The sequence below is a fragment of the Cetorhinus maximus genome, chromosome 31 (genome assembly GCF_964194155.1).
Source record: "Cetorhinus maximus chromosome 31, sCetMax3.hap1.1, whole genome shotgun sequence".
NCBI classification, from domain to species: domain Eukaryota; kingdom Metazoa; phylum Chordata; class Chondrichthyes; order Lamniformes; family Cetorhinidae; genus Cetorhinus; species Cetorhinus maximus.
The window spans coordinates 12,014,241-12,026,402 of NC_135909.1; the positions used below are offsets into that span (position 1 = coordinate 12,014,241).

Consider the following 12,162-nt stretch of genomic DNA (forward strand, 5'->3'; position numbering starts at 1 on the left):
AGCATCGTGCCGAGCCCGAAATTCATTGAGATGAGGGCATAAGTCCTTTGCTGAGCACTGAACATTAAGCGTCGGAGAGGGGAAGGGTAGGGGGTATAGTGAATACACGGCCGGGGCTGGGATTGGAAGATGGGGTGGGGACGGAGGGACAGGCAGGGGTGGAGGGTCCTAGATGGGTGTTGGTGTCAATGAGTTGTTGGAGCTTGCGTTCCTTAGCACTTGAGAGAAACAGAAAAAGTTTCTTGTTATGGCGTCGGATGAGACGAAGAATAAAATGAAACTGGGGGCACGCGCAGCTTTGAAAAAGGGTGCGGCGGTGCTGCTGGAGGGAGAGTTCGAGTTTGTTATTATGGTGGCGCATGGCACTGAGTGTGGATCTCAGAAAGCGACGGGAACAGCAGTCCGAGAAACGTTTTATGTCCCGGAGATACCTATAATCCTGGGTGGGTTCGAAACAAGAGGGATGGAATTTCAATTGAAATCCACGTGGGGTAAGTCAGAGACGGAGACAGTCACTGAGAAAGGAAATATGGCTGTGAAAGTGGGTTTTAGTAAACACCTTGTCAAACACCAGGAGAGAAATGGAAAGCAATGAAGGTGAACAAGGCAAAAGAGAGATACGGAAATCCTGTCGGAGAGAGGAGCAGTACTTCTTCAAGGTAGGCATTTCTTGAAGAGGAGTGGCGGTCAATTCAACACAGAGATAAAAACAAAAAACTTCGGATGCTGGAAATCCAAAACAAGAACAGAATTACCTGGAAAATCTCAGCAGGTCTGGCAGCATCGGCGGGGAAGAAAAGAGTTGACGTTTCGAGTCCTCATGACCCTTCAACAGAACTGAGTAATATTAGGAGAGGGGTGAAATATAACCTTGTTTAAGGTCGGGGGGGGGGGGGGGGCGGGGGCGGGGGGCGGGTGGGTGGGGGGGGGTGCTGCGGGGGTAGGGGGGAGAGAAGTTGGGGGGCGGGGTGTGGTTGTAGGGACAAGCAAGCAGTGATAGGAGCAGATAATCAAAAGATGTCAAAGACAAAAGAGCAAAGAGGTGTTGAAGGTGGTCATATTATCTAAACGAATGTGCTAATTAAGAATGGATGGCAAGACACTCAAGGTGCTTGCTTGTCCCTACAACCACACCAACCACCGCCCACTTCTCTCCACCCACCCCCCACCCCACCTTAAACCAGCTTATATTTCACCCCCCTCCTAATATTACTCAGTTCTGTTGAAGCGTCATGAGGACTCGAAAGGTCAACTCTTTTCTTCTCCACCGATGCTGCCAGACCTGCTGAGTTTTTCCAGGTAATTCTGTTTTTGTTTTGGATTTCCATCATCCGCAGTTTTTTGTTTTTATCCTGGTGAATCTCTGCACCATCTCCAGTGCAATCACATCCTTCCTATAGTGTGATAACCAGAACTGCACACAGGACTCCAGTTGTTGCCTAACTAGCATTTTATACAGCTCCAACACAACCTCCCTGCACTTATATTCTATGCCTCGGCTAATAAAGGCACGTATCCCATATTCCTTCTTAACTACCTTATCTACTGGTGCTGCTACCTTCAGGGACATTTAAACCAAGGTCCCTCTGATCCTCTGTGCTCCCTAGGGTCCGACTATTCATTGTGTATTCCCTTGCTGTGTTAGCCCTCCCAAAATGCATCACCTCAACTCACGATTAAATTCCTCCTGCCACTGCTCTGCCCGCCTTACCAGCCCATCGATATTGTCCGTAATCTAAGGCTTCCTCTTCATTATTTACAACGCCACCAATTTTCCTGTCATCTGTGAACTTACTGACCATACATAGAAGCAAGGAGCAGGAGTAGGCCATTCGGCCCTTCGAGCCTGCTCTGCCATTCATTATGATCATGGCTGATCATCCAACTCAATAGCTTGCTCCCACTTTCTCCCCATATCCGTTGATCCCAATTGCCCCAAGGGCTATGTCTAACTCCTTGAAAACATAGAATGTTTTAGCCTCAAGTACTTTCTGTGGTAGCGAATTCCACAGGCTCACCACTCTTTGGGTGAAGAAATTCCTCCTCATCTCAGTCCTAAATGGTCTACCCCGTTTCCTCAGACTGTGACCCCTGGTTCTGGACTCCCCCACCATCGGGAACATCCTTTCTGCATCTACCCTGTCTAGTCCTGTTAGAATTTTATATGTTTCTATGAGATCCCCCCTCATTCTTCTGAGCTCCAGCGAATATAATGCTAACCGACTCGATCCCTCGTCATATGTCAGTCCCACCATCCCAGGAATCAGTCTGGTAAACCTTCGCTACACTCCCTCTAAAGCAATAACTTCCTTCCTCAGATAAGCAGACCAAAACTGCACACAATATTCCAGGTGTCGTCTCACCAAGGCCGAGTTTAATTGCAGCAAGACATCTCTGCTCCTGTACTCAAATCCTCTCCCTATGAAGACCAACATACCATTTCCCTTCTTTTCCGCCTGCTGCACATGCATGCTTGCCTTCAACGACTGGTGTACAGGGACACCCAGGTCTCGTTGCACATTCCCCTCTCTCAATTTACAGCCATCCAGATGATAATCTTCCTTCCTGTTTCTGCTACCAAAGTGGATAACCTCACATTTATCCACATTATACTGCATCTGCCATGCATTTGCCCACTCAGCCAGCTTGCCCAAATCACACTGAAGCATCTCTGCATACTCCTCACAGCTCACCCTCCCACTCACCTTTGTCTCATCTGCAGATTTGGAGAAACTACATTTAGTTCCCTCATCTAAATCATTAATATATATTGTCAATAGCTGAGGTCCCAGCACTGATCCCTGCGGTACCACACTAGTCACTGCCTGCCTTTCGGAAAAACACCCATTTATTCCTACCCTTTTTTTCCTGTCTGCCAACCAGTTTTCAATCCATCTCAATACACTACCCCCAATCCCATGCGCTTTAATTTTACACGCTAATCTCTTATGTGGGACTTTGTTGAAAGCCTTCTGAAAGTCCAAATAAACCACATCCACTGGCTCCCCCTCATCAACTCTACTTGTTACATCCTCAAAAAATTCCAGTAGATTTGTCAAGCAAGATTTCCCTTTCGTAAAACCATGCTGACTCACTCTGTTTCTCCCACTGTTTTCCAAGTGCTCAGCTAATAAATCCTTTATAATGGACTCTAGAATTTCCCCCACTATCAACATCAGGCTGACCGGTGTATAATTCCCTGTTTTCTCTCTACCTCCCTTTTTAGTTAGTGGGGTTACCTTAGCTACCCTCCAATCTGTAGGAACTGTTCTAGAGCCTATATAATCTCAGAAGATGACCACCAATGCATCCATTATTTCTAGGGACACTTCCTTAAGTACTCTGGGATGTAGATGATCAGGCAGTGAGGATTTATCGGCCTTCAATCCCATCAATTTCCCCAACTCCATTTCCCTACTAATACTGATTTCTTTCAGTTCCTCCCTCTCACTAAACCCTGTGTTCCCCAACATTTCTGGTATTTTATTTGTGTCTTCCTTTGTGAAGACAGAACAGTCAGAAGTATGAATTTTGTTGCACAACCATTTCTTTGTTCCCCATTATAAATGCCCCTGTTTCTGTCTGTAAGGGACCTACATTTGTCTTTACCAATCTTTTTATCTTCACATGCCTATAGAAAATTTACATTCAGTTTTCATGTTCCCCGCAGGCTTACTCCCGTACTCGATTTTCCCCTTCTTAATCAATCCCTTCGTCTTCCTTTGCTGAATTCTAAACTGCTTCCAATCCTCAGGCCTGTTGTTTTTTCTACCTAATTTGTATACCTCTTCCTTGTATTTCATACTATCGCTAATTTCCCTTGTAAGCCTTGGTTTGGCCACCTTTCCTGTTTTCCTTTTGCACCAGACAGTCATAAACAATTGTTGCAGTTCACCCATACACTTTTTCAATGTTTGTCATTGCCTATCCAATACCATCCCTTTAAGTAACGTTTCCCAATCCATCATAGCCAACTCGCACCTCATACCATGGCAGTTTCCATTATTAAGAGTCAGGGCCCTAGCCTCAGAATCAACTACATCACTCTCCAACTTGATGAAGAATTCTATCATATTATGGTTGCTCATCCCCAAAGGGCGTCGCACAACTAGATTGCCAATTATTCCTTTCTCATTACACAATACCCAGTCTAGGATGCCCTGTTCTCTAGTTGGTTCCTCAACGTCTTCTTTAAGGAAACCATTCCGTATACACTCCAGGAATAATTCCTCTATGGTATTGTTACTAATTTGATTTGCCCAATCTATATGCAGATTAAAGTCACCCATAATTGCAGATGTGCCTTTATTGCATGCATCTCTAATTTCTTGTTTAATGCTATTCCCAAAGTCACCACTACAGTTTGGGTCTATATACAACCCCCACTAACATTTTTTGCCCCTTATCGTTTCTCAGCTCTACCCATACAGGTTCCACATCATCGGAGCTAATATCTTTCCTCACTATTGTGTTAATTTCCTCTTTAACCAGCAATGCAACTCCATCGCCCTTTCCTTTTTGTCTGTCCTTCCTAAACACTGAATACCCTTGGATGTTCAGTTCCCATCCCTGGTCACCCTGCAGCCATGTCTCCATAATCCCGACTATATCATACCTGTTTAGATCTATTTGCGCGGTTAATGCATCCACTTTATTGTGAATGCTCCCCGCGTTAAGACACGAAACCTTAAGGCTTGTCTTTTTAACATTACTTGTCCCGTTCCCACTGTTTTTCACTGAGGCCCTGTTTGATTCTTGCTCTTGCTTTCTCTGCCGATCAGTTTTCATATTCCCCTTTCTGTCTTTTGTTCTTGTCCGTTATTCCCCGTTTTCTGACTCCTTGCATAGGTTCCCATCCCCCTGCCATTTTAGTTTAAACTCTCCCCAACCACTCTAGTAAATATTCCTCCTAGGACATCAGTCCCTGTCCTGCCCAGGTGTAATTCGAGATTCAAAGCATTGCAAGGCTAGTCTTTGCAATCTCTCCTCATCAATTTGAGTCTGGTATTACTGTGGTGAAACTCTGCTGTTCCCACACCAAGGGCAATCTAACCTTCCTGAGGTGTGATGTCCAGAACTGAACGCAGTGATCTAAATGGGCTCTAAACAGATTTTATATAACTGGAGCATGAGCTCCAACCCTTTATAGTCTATTAGCCTTGTTACATTTTTTTTTACCTTCCTGTCCACTGGCTTTTAATGATATCTGTGAATGGCTCTCTGCTCCTCCACAGTTTTGAGCATCTCACCACAAAATTAAACAACCTGCTCTATTTTTCACAGGTTTAATTGGACGGCCCCTCACTTTAAAGTTCATTTGCTAAAACTTGCTCACTCACTAAACTTACCATGAAAATTTCAAACTAAGTGTGTTCCCCAAGCATAATGTTATGTTACTGATCCATCACCATTAACTTTTCCCATTGCTCTTTCAGCCAGTGTAAACCCAGAGAACGGAAAATCTCACTGCCTTTTATGAATCCTATTTTATAATCATTCTAGAAAAATTTTGCTGAAGACCTGTAATTACCAGTCTCAATTTTGATGAAGTCTGAACAAATCCGGGATCTCCAGTGAGATATTGACGAGCATCAGATTCCAGGTCTATTTTCTGCAAAATGTAATGAAATGGAACAAAACAATTAATTAATAATATCCACAAACTAACAACAAGGATGTGATTGGAACCCATATGTGCTTAAAAAAAACAGTTTAGCATTCCATCACCTTTACCTCTCAGTCACCTGTCTGAGTTTTAGAACACAGTCTCACACCATTTTTCCATCCTTGAAAACTTGGTAAGAAGGTTCTGAATGAGCAGCCTGGTGCGCAATGTTGGAAATGCAGCTTCTGTAAGTGAAAGGAATTTCTATCACATCAGGTCAGGGACTGTTTGGAATGGACCAATGTGAAACATTTCCTGACAAATTAAATTATGACAATAGCAAAATCCTGCAGATTGTATTAACACTTCATTGGTTGTTGAACATTCTGTCAATTGAAAACAAAACTATTGTTTAATGTGTTTAAAAAAATATACCTGGCTTGATATTCAATACCTGTATTAAATCTCCCTTTAACATTCTCGGTGAAACGAAGAATACCCCCAGATATTTTTTGCCCATGCACATACAGAATCCCTCACCACTGATACCATTGCAGTAAATCTCCACTGTGCATCCTCCACTGCCTTACCTTTCCTCCCAAAGATTTTCCCTGGCCCTCACCAGGATCTCATAATTCACATTATAATGTGATATGCCTCTAATTCCTTGAATCCCATCCACACACATTGTTTTGTAAACTAAGATTATGATGCATTTTTAACGAAGATAGGCTTCCTTCAATGTTGAACCCCTAAAAGACAAGGAAAAAATGGACTCACGATCTCTATTAAATAAATCTATGAAATTCTGTGATTAGTCCATAACAACCTGCCCCCATCATTCCACTTATTGCTACTTTTATTTCTGCTAACCCTACTTCTTTATCACAAAGGGTTGCCTCTTCCCCTTTAACCGCTCTTCAGTAAAAGTGCTCACTTTCTCCATCGACAATTTGCAAATGTCTTCTTTTACATACAACCCTTGTTAAAGAAGAGGTACCAGAAGGACTGCCTGTGCTTAATGTTGCTCAGGCTCTAGGACTTAATGAGATGCAGATGAAGATTCTGCGGGATGTAATAGTGGGAATCGTGAAGGTATTGGCCAGAATCTTCTGAATTCTATTTCTTTCTGTAATGGACAGCTACAAACCACTTGTTTGTTCCAGGACACCAAATGAATTAACGTGAATCAGAGCTGAGCAGATTCTAACGCCCCACATCTCCAGTTTTTTTTTTTTACTGAGAAACCGGTCCTCCATGCAAGCTTTTGGTTTGAAGAATGAGACCCCCGCTTCCTGGGAATACAGCAGCGATACCTCCAAGATCTGATTTACAACCTTCAAACTCAGTGAAAGGCTTTCACCCTCCCCTCGGGGTCTGACCGTCACTTCACAACCAACATTCGGCTGGGATGGGCAGACAAAACAACTTCCTTCCCCGCAGTCCCCCAGCACGGACTGGATAATCTCCCAAGCTCGTATTCCGCGAATGTCACATTGCTCCACTGATTTGTGTTATTCCCACAAGCTCCGGAAATCTCGGCCCAAATCCCCAGGCCTTTTATTCTCTCTTTAACCAACATTTTGTCTCCTTATTAAGTCCATCCTGAGAAGAGGGGCTCGGCATTCCGAGTTCCTCTGCAGACATCCGGTTGCTGCTAATGGACCAAAAGAGCCTAAAACCTGAATAAAACCCTCTGGCACAGCACTCTGAACATGTCTCCATTAGACCGTGCAGACAATACCTGCTTCATAGAGTACAATGGTGGGAAATATGAGCAATTTCAGTGTCAGCATTCCGTGGGAATAGAGGATACAAGATAAACCAGAATTAAAAATACTGAACAGATCCTCTGGGAGCAGGAACGTAGAGGACGAATTCCTGGAGTGTATACGGGATGTTTTTCTGGACCAATACATTGAGGAACCAACGAGAGAACAGCCATCCTCGACTCGGTATTGTGTAATGAGAAAGGAATAATTGGCAATCTAGTTGTGCGAGGCCCCTTGGGGATGAGCAACCAGAATATGATAGAATTCTTCATCAAGATGGAGAGTGACATAGTTGATTCTGAGACTTGGGTCCTGAATCTTAATTAAGGAAACTACAATGGTATGAGGTGCGACTTGGCAATGATGGATTGGGAAACATTACTTAACAGATAATGGTGGGTAGGCGATGGCAATCATTCAAAGAGCGCATGGGTGAACTGCAACAATTGTTTATTCCTGTCTGGCGCGAAAGTAAAACAGGAAAGGTGGCCAAACCATGGCTTACAAGGGACATTAGAGATCGTATTAGATCCAAGGAAGAGGCATACAATTGGCCAGAAAGAAACAACAGACCTGAGGATTGGGAGCAGTTTAGAATTCAGCAATAGAGGACCAAGGGATTGATTAAGAAGGGGAAAACAGAGTGCGAGTGTAAGCTTGCAGGGAACATAAAAACCGACTGTAAACATTTCTGTAGGTTTGTGAAGAGAAAAAGATTGGTGAAGACAAATGTGGGTCACTTACAGTCAGAAACAGAGGAATTTATAATGGGGAACAAAGAAATGGCTGACCAACTAAATAAATACATTTGTTCTGTCTTCACCAAAGAGGACACTAATACCATACCAGAAATGTTGTGGAACACAGGGTTAGTGAGAGGGAGGAACTGAAAGAAACCAGTATTAGTAGGGAAATGGAGTTGGGGAAATTGATGGGATTGAAGGCCGATAAATCCTCACTGCCTGATCATCTACATCCCAGAATACTTAAGGAAGTTGCCCTGGAAATTGTGGATGCATTGGTGGTCATCTTCCGAGATTCCACAGACTCTAGAAAAGTTCCTACAGGTTGGAGGGTAGCTAAGGTAACCCCACTATTTAAAAAGAGAGGCAGAGAGAAAACAGGGAAGTATAGACCAGTCAGCCTGATGTCGGTTGTGGGGAAAATTCTAGAGTCCATTTTAAAAGATTTAATAGCTGAGCACGTGGAAAACAATGACAGAATCGGTCAGAGTCAGCATGGATTTATGAAAGGGAAATCATGTTTGACAAATCTACTGGAATCTTTCGAGGATGTAACTAGTAGAGTTGATGAGGGGGAGCCAGTGGATGTTGTTTATTTGGACTTTCAGAAGGCTTTCCACAAAGTCCCACGTAAGAGATTGGCGTGTAAAATTAAAGCACATGGGATTGGGGGCAGTGTATTGAGATGGATAGAAAACAGTTTGGCAGAAAGGAAGCAAAGGGTAGGAATAAATGGGTCTTTTTCCGAATATCATGTAGTGACTTGTGGGGTACCGCAGGGATCATTGCTGGGACCCCAGTTATTCACAATATATATTAATGATTTAGATGAGGGAATTAATCGTAATATCTCCACATTTGCAGATGACACAAAGCTGGGTGGGAGGGTGAGCTATGAGGAGGATGCAGAGATGTTTCAGTGTGATTTGTACAAGCTGATTGAGCAGGCAAATGCATGGCAGATGCAGTATAATGTTTATAAATGTGAGGTTATCCATTTTGGTAGCAAAAACAGGAAGGCAGATTATTATCTGAATGGCTATAAATCGAGAGAGGGGAATGTGCAACAAGAGCTATGTGTCCTTGTACACCAGTCGCTGAAGGTAACCATGCAGGTGCAGCAGGTGTTAAAGAAGGAAAATGTTATGTTGGTCTTCATATCCAGAGGATTCGAGTACAGGAACAGGGATGTGTTGCTGCAATTGTACAGGGCCTTGGTGAGACCACATCTGGAATATTGTGTGCAGCTTTGGTCTCCTTATCTGAGGAAGGATGAACTTGCTATAGAGGGAGTGCAACGAAGGTTTACTCGACTGAATCCTGGGATAGCGGGACTGACATATGAGGAGACTGAGATGAGGAGAAATTTCTTCACCCAGAGAGTGGTGAGCCTGTGGAATTCGTTGCCACAGAAAGTAGTTGAGATTAAACATTGCATGCTTTCAAGAAGGAGTTAGATATAGCTCTTGGGGCGAAAGGTATCAAAGGGTATGGGGAGAAAGTAGGAGCAGGCTATTGAGTTGGATGGTCAGCCATGATCATAATGAATGGCGGAGCAGGCTCGAAGGGCCGAATGGCCTACTCCTGCTCCCAGTTTCTATGTTCCTATGTCAAAGTCGAAAAACCCAGTGGATTTTTAGAGGAAAATTTAACCACTGGTCAATGGCAGCTGAAATGCAGACCAAAAAAGTTCCTGCACTTATTCCCTTTATTTCGAGTTGTTTACAATCAAATGAAGAAAATAAACTGTCGGAGGGAATTTCCATGATTTATGGAAACACCAACAACCGCCAGTTGTCAATCACTCAGCCCCATCAGACCCACCCACACTGACGGGAGCTTCCTGCATCCAGCACTGGCTCTGTCGCACTCACCAGCTGCTCACCCAGACCCCACTCTCACAAACACTGAACATTTTTATCCAGACCCTTCAAATTATTGTTAAAATGAGAAAAAAAAATCACATTTCATCGCAGTTTGGTTGAACGGAACAAATGTTAAACTTTTGACCGTCACTCGGTAACCACGCTCGACATTCCTTCAATCAGTTGTATAAATTATCGGCTGTAAGGATTTATTTCACTGGGTTAAACAATTTCCATGTGAGAATGTTCCAGTGTGAGAATGGAGGGGGACGGGCTGACTGAGCTGTGTCTTCACCGCTTCTGGGCAGCGGGAATGTTCACCCTTCATTCTGCTCCCATTCACTTTCCCAAAGGGAATCTGCAGATTCTCCAATCTGGGCCCTGGGATTTATTCTTTGGTTCCTTTTGATTTGTCCCTTTTCCCGACTGACAATATCTTCCTAATCTCGGGGGAAAACCTCCCCCTTGCATCGTGCCTTAGTCTCGGCTGGAAGCGGCCGATAGTGACCCCGAACTGGTCACCTCCACACTGACAGATACAACACGGTCACACTCTGCTTCACTGAGATTAATGCCGAGAGCGGTTTCTGGGTCCAATACAACAGCGAACACATTTCATTTGAAGGAATTGTGGGTGGTTAAGGTGTTTTGAAAGTCCTGATTTTTTGTAGGGCATCCATCCTAAATGCTTTGGGATTTTCCTGGAGTAATACCTAATATTCCTCTTTGGGAAATATTAAAGTTAATTGGAACGTGTTGACCAGGTCATGTGGATAACTCTTTGAAATTGTTACGTGCTGCCAGCTTAACAACACCTAAACACTTGATACTTTTGTTCACAAATGAATTATAAACCAAATTTCCGCCCCGATGTAAATGCAGAATATTCAGTATTTTAACCGGAGTGGGAAACATGTTAGTCACAGATATTCAGTGAGTTCCCGGAAAACAGGATTCAGAAACTGTTTGTTCCAACGTTCATACAGTAATCTGCTTTCATCTCTCTTCCTCTTATTTCCCAGGATGATGTTTGAATTCTGACCCAGTGATGTTCCCCTTGTCTTTTCAAAATCTCGATGTTCGTGTTCTGGGCATCAATTGTTAAATAGAATAGAGCCCAGCTCTTCCAGTAGCGGCACACTGGGGAGAGTTTCTCATTGTGTGTGGTAACTTCCACAAGGTCTCTTCTTCGACAGTCACAGAAAGGAAAACTTGTCATTGTTAAAGCCTTTGCAGATAGTCCACTGTAAAAGGAGAGACCATTTTAACCTTAAATTCCAGGTTTGGCCCTGTTATAAAGCAAGTGCCCAACTGCCCAGATGAAATCCAACGAAGTCAGGTTCTGCTGGGATTTGGACCCAGGATCTCCTGTTTACTCGGCAGGTGTTTTAACCAATTAATCCACAGAACCTAACGATGTTCAATTACCCGCAAGGAATTGCTAGAAACCCTTCGCAGATCTGGTAGTATTTGTGAAGAGTGAAACAGTTTAAATTTCGGGACGCGAACTTGCACCCAAAAGACCTGAAACGTGAATCTGTTTCACTCTCCACAGATGCTGCCAGATGTGCTGAGCATTTGCAGCATTTTCTGGCGTTGTTTCAGATTTCCAGCATCCGCACTATTTTGCTTTTGTGCCAAAGGACAATGAGCTGCCTTTCCTGCACTGAGGGTTATTGCAGGACAAAACAAAAACCTTTAAAGATGCTGACCAGAGTCAGTCTGCTCAGCTTTCAGAAAGATTTCAAATGATAATGTGAATCTGCACCACTGAATATCAAGGCCATCGCGGTTTAGACAGCTGTAATGAACAGCTCCTGTTACAACTTTAGATCAGGGAATGGAGGATTATCACAGGCGCTCTGTCACACTGCATGTTCCTTCAGACAGGTTTCCAACTGGACACATGGAATGAGCGGCCCTGAACATTAGTGTTTGAGGTGGAGATTTCTCATTGGCTGAACTGGAGTTCCAGTTCCATTCCCAGAAATCTCCCTTTCTCTTTCCTGAATCTATCTCTGTCCTCTTGCTCATTTACACTTTTCATTGTTTCATCATTAGCGGCCACGTCTTCAGCTGTCTGAGCCCTTAGTTCTGCAATTCCATCTAGAAACATCCCCAGTTCACTCTCCCCCTTAACGCCCCCTTAATATTTTCCAGTTTTACGAAGGTTTTGT

The 12,162-nt window shown here is 43.6% G+C and overlaps 1 long non-coding RNA gene across 1 annotated transcript in view; it reads left to right on the forward strand.

The window, feature by feature from the left end:
• Positions 1-5,954, forward strand: part of LOC144670421 (uncharacterized) — a 918,626-nt gene extending 912,672 nt beyond the window's left edge. Inside the window, exon 2 of the long non-coding RNA XR_013573873.1 lies at positions 5,436-5,954. This is a non-coding gene — a long non-coding RNA (uncharacterized LOC144670421). The remainder of the gene's footprint in view (positions 1-5,435) is intronic.
• Positions 5,955-12,162: the final 6,208 nt, after the last annotated feature.